This window comes from Melopsittacus undulatus, chromosome Z, assembly GCF_012275295.1.
Source record: "Melopsittacus undulatus isolate bMelUnd1 chromosome Z, bMelUnd1.mat.Z, whole genome shotgun sequence".
NCBI classification, from domain to species: Eukaryota; Metazoa; Chordata; class Aves; order Psittaciformes; family Psittaculidae; genus Melopsittacus; species Melopsittacus undulatus.
This window is the reverse complement of record NC_047557.1, coordinates 96,749,965-96,754,936: the sequence shown is the minus strand read 5'-3', so window position 1 is coordinate 96,754,936 and position 4,972 is coordinate 96,749,965. Positions and strand designations below refer to the sequence as shown.

At 41.8% G+C, this 4,972-nt stretch overlaps 1 long non-coding RNA gene across 2 annotated transcripts; it reads right to left on the bottom strand.

Annotated features, from left to right (window-relative positions):
- Nucleotides 1-823: 823 nt before the first annotated feature.
- LOC115947023 (uncharacterized) lies at nucleotides 824-4,568 on the bottom strand. Of its 2 annotated transcripts, none has more exons than XR_004081011.2 (2): nucleotides 1,789-4,568; nucleotides 824-1,651 (listed from the first exon to the last, which is right to left on the bottom strand). It is a non-coding gene; the product is annotated as an uncharacterized lncRNA (long non-coding RNA). The 2 variants fall into 2 exon arrangements; XR_004081010.2 differs by having other exon boundaries at nucleotides 1,793-4,568.
- Nucleotides 4,569-4,972: the final 404 nt, after the last annotated feature.

The window sequence follows — 4,972 nt, the reverse complement described above, 5'->3', positions numbered from 1 at the left end:
AGCACACTGTATAACTGAATGTGATCATCCAGGTTATAGATTATAAATTCCACCATAAAGTTTGATAAAATCTTTATTGCAATTTCAGTTTTTATTCCTTTTAGATAAATAGATTGTTTTTTAGCATCAAAATGTCTTCATTGATTTTTACATTTAGGCAAAGCCATTCATGAAAATTAGTAAACTAGGGCATGCATTATGAAGCAAGCACAGTACAAATCTTGTGACACCAACCTTTAAACACATATTAGAGTCACCTGCAGCTTTTCAGTCTCACCTCTGTGCTGTCTTCCCTTTAGATAGAGAAACTGTTTCTGGATCATGCAAAGTTAATTTGGACTATTTCTAGCATTTTACAAATGTTATAAGCAAGCAATGGAAATATTTTGATTGCTAAAAAGCCGTCACCTCATTTGGACTCAGGATACCCAGAGCAAACTCACTCACTCAGGTGTAGCACCGATGCTGCATCTTCCATATAGTGACTGTCAGGCACTTCCAGGGGAATAAAATCTAAGCAGCTGCTAATACCTTGCAATTCCCAGAGATAAAACACAAGCCCTCTTGGATGTGACACAAAAGCAACCAAAATATGTGTTTAAGCCTGCCTTTTCAAGCTACTTTTACTCTAATTTAGCAACAGAGACTTTACAGTCAAATGAGTAGAGAATGTACGTTTAGAATCTGTGCAGAATGGCAAAGTAGGAGATTGTACAGGAAAAAAAAAAAAACAAAAACCACTTTTTTTCCCCCTTCTCCTTTGTACAATTTTCAAACAGGGCAGGTATGGTGGCTTCAGTAACACTAATGCAAAACTGCAGAATTAAGGGAGAAGTAAGTTTTATTAACAGAGAGAATTCTACACAAAATATACTGGAGCTGATGGAGGAAAGGAAGAGACAGTCAAGATGTTCAGCTGCAAGTGGAGTCCAATTTGATGCTCAGCATGAGTTTAAAGGGAAGATTTTCTCAGCCTTAAAATAAAAGAGCAGTATCAGATGCGTGTGGGGCAGAAAACTGTCGTCACAGAAATGGATTGTACCGGGCTTGCGAAAAGCACGAGTGGCAAAAGTAGCTCATTTTATTGCACTACATTTATAGATGTGCTCATTTGAAGGCTCCCAGGAGGACTGACTTTATGCGTCCAGACAAAATACACAGGCATCCCAGCACACAGAAGGTAATACCTGAGTGTAAAGATGACCTACCACAAGTGAATTTTACCTTTAAATTTTGGGGAGCTTACCTGTATTCTTGCCAGCAGATCTGCTGATGTCCTTCACTTCTTGTAGCCCTCTGACTTAAACAAATTGCTAACATTAAGGACCCGATCCTGCTTCCATTGCAATCAATACAAGTTTTGTCATTGGTTTCAATAGGATCAAGGATTCAATCCTGCAGTTCTTGAAGTCAATAGAGTTGGGGTTTTCTCTGCATAAGTAAGGTTGCATTAACACTGCAGAATGGGCCTAAATTATATTGATTATTTGGATTTAAAGCCAAGCATAGACACAGGATTAGGGGAAAGAGAGAAATGTTTGAGAAAGTGAGTTTAGAGCAGCATACATTCATGGCATGGACCAGGTCAGCAGGAACGCAGCTGGAGCAAAGGCTGCAGTGGCACAGTCTCAGCCAAGTCCATTGGGAAGTACTGGGGGAAACAGAGGAAAGAAATTCACGGTGGAGATCCTTTTTCATCTGCTCCTTCTAAAGTAAACCTTTGAGTCATTCATTCTTTATTAAAAATAAACAAAACATTGACAGAAGGAATTACTGTCACATACATACGCACAGTAATTGATTCTGCTCCTTTGCTGCAGCTTCTTTCCCCTCTTCTCTGATACAGGGTTGTTCTGTGTTTCTGTAACACCACTGGCAAATAAGAATTTATTGTACATATGTTTGTGTTCCACTTAGTAAAAAATACACCTATATTTTCAGATAAACTTAGTAATTCATGAGGTAAGTGACTATTCATGCTAATAAGGGAGAAATATATTCTAAAGCATAATGCATTACATAAATTTGAATGCAAAATGTTCAATTATGAAGTAAATACAGGTAATGCAAATAGTAAATTACATCCAATAAAAATATATAAAGAATGTGTCTTCAAAGACAGAGGCTTTTATTTGTGTCTGTAAATTGTTTAAAGAGAAAAGAATTAATAAATTCTGACTTACTCTTACAATGATTTAGTTCATAATTCACCAATCCATAATGACTCCCAGTAATCAGACTGCTGTTTCATGCCCCCCGATGTAAGGCTGGACTGTTTCCTCAGCAATTTTATCCCTACCAGATTATCTCGTCTGATTCTATTAATTCTTTCCCATAAATCTGCTAACAGTGATATGTGATTTACTTACCCTGTTAACTGATCTGAAGACTGTTAAAAGGATTTATCTAGCCCTGCACCTAGGAGCAGTTTATGCCTTATCATTCTGTTACTCTGAAGAAGTCTTTCTGAAATCAATTTGGCTGGTTTCATAGTTAAATTCAGCGGACACTGTTTAGTTCTGCACCATAAAATAAGACACTAGATAAACAAAAGGAGCAGTAACTGTACTTAATGTGTTGGTCTTGATATGTGTTTAAGTTATAACAAATTACACTCTGAGTCCATATAACTCATAACCTGCACATTCTCTTCTGCTAAATCTTCTGTGTGAGATACACACGCACGCAGGCTTCAGCGATGGAAGTTCCTGCACACACTGCTGGCATGCTCATCCCAGTGCAGGCCGACCAGAGTGTACTGGGAGTTAATGTTTCACATCTCCCTGCATGATTTGTCAGAACACTCTCCCACAATAAATATGTGTTAGTTTTAAGGCTTATGAACCAGGTCAGCAGCAAACAGGGAGCAAGCAGGGCTCCACATTGTGTCGTCGAACGGCGATGCTTGAAAACAAACGGGAGCAAGAGGCTGTGAAAGGGACGCTGGAGTTTTCCCTCTGTGCCTGGCTCAGGGCAGGATTGTTACAAACAGTGGTGGGAAAAGGGAGCAGTCTGGGGGAATTGGCCTGTGATAATTGTGGAAAAACTGGAGACTGAATAGCTCTAATTGAAATGAAAGTGTGTGATTGTTATGGAAGAAACACTGTTAATAGAGGACTGTAAATGTTTAGACACCCATTGTGAATAGCCAAATAATAAAGAAAAATACTACTAAAAAGAGAATTACATAGCGTAGGGAGGAGAATGTTGCTTCTGAAGGTTATCCAAAAATTGCTAACAATCTTTTTTTCTCTGCTGCTCTGAACAGCAGAGACATTTTGGTGCAGCAGTTCTGTGTAACAATCACACGAGAACAATAGTGTACAACTAATAATTTTACTCGCTGTTCTGGTAGGTCACAGCATCAATTAATTTGCAGCTTACATTGGTATCAATTAAGGGATGGTCCCCATTAGCTCACACAATTTCATACTCTTTGTCTAGAGTTCAGAGTGTACTCAGGAAATTTATTCGTTTGCAAATGTAGCACTTTGAATCCTCACGTCCAAACAAACTATTTTATGGGGCTGGAGCCACACTTCCACAGCCATCTATCAAACGGGCAAGTGAAATACTATGACTGTACGTTCTGAAAAGCAATAACCTTTTCATTTAAAAATATTAGCACACATTTTATGTCTCTCATAGGTGCGCATGTTAAGTGATATACAGTATCACATTCATCTTGCTCGGGGAAAAAAACAAATACAGGGAATTAGACTGTCCTGGGGGGATTTATGCCGTGAGCCTGGAAGTTTTGTTGATTCTAACAACGGGAAGAAATAGGAAAGCCAGCCCAAGTAGTTAAGTTGTATTAACTTTGTCATGAATCGCAATCTGTAAGATAAAGCTAGCAGATGTCCACAGCTCTGTGTATGTGCGTGTGTTTTGGGACTGTGCAGAACTCCATTTTAATTTTGCCAGTGATGCTGGTAGCGTTTTTTAGCTTTGCAGAATTGCCTCTATGATCATTTCTAGATGTAGTTATCTTCCTAAATTTGCAGTATGCCCTACCTTTCTTAGCTGCCAGGAACAGTACATGCTGTATGACTTTCAGATGTTAGTACTGGCACTCGTACTGATAATGGCATAGTCAGAAGGTGTTATCCATTTGTAAATCCACTAGCCGAGCACTATTTTCTAAGCAGAGATTCTTTGGCTTTTGCAAATGATGATTTTCATGGTCGGCGAAAACTTACCCAGAGATTGCCCGCACCTACAAAGTAATACCCTGTGCGCAGTTATAAATAGCAAACTGCAAGGGGGAAGGGACCGGGCAAGGGGAGCGGGGAGGATTTGAAGTACAATGTTCAAGAAGCTGGTTTAATATATGACCAAGTGTCAGAAGTCAGGTTTCTGAGAATTACTTTTCAGATAAACAACTTTATAGCACTGCACTTAATCTTACTTACTAGAGACATCTCATTTATCACGGAATTACAAGTAACTTTAATTCTATCGATATTCCCATAAAGCCCGGCTGGAAAATCGAGCATGGCAGCCCCGGAGGCTGCAGCGTTCCCCAGCCCACAGACGGGGACCGCGGTGCTGCCGGGCCTGGCTGGGCCGAGCCGCGCCGGGCCCGGGCCCGGCCGGGGACAGCGGCGACTGCGGCGGGGCCACCCCCCGACGGCGGGACCCGGCCCGGCTGCACCGCGGCCCCGCACCGGTCGGGGACTGTCTCGGCACTGACCTTTCGACGAGAGATGGCGCTGTCGAGGTTTAAACCGAGCCGATCCGCAGCTCCGCGTCCAGCCCGCTCGCCGCTTCCACAGCCCCCCCCTGCCCCGGCCCCATCCCCCTCCCGGAGGATGGGGGGGTGCGGGAGGGGAGGCTAAAGTAAATACAATTAGTTCTAAGTGTATTAAATTAATTAGTAAGGGCCACCAGTCCAACTGCGGGGGATGGGAGGGAGGGGGGGGGGAGCGCTTGCAAACTTGCAGGGATTTCGCACCTCTTGTCAGGGAAAAGG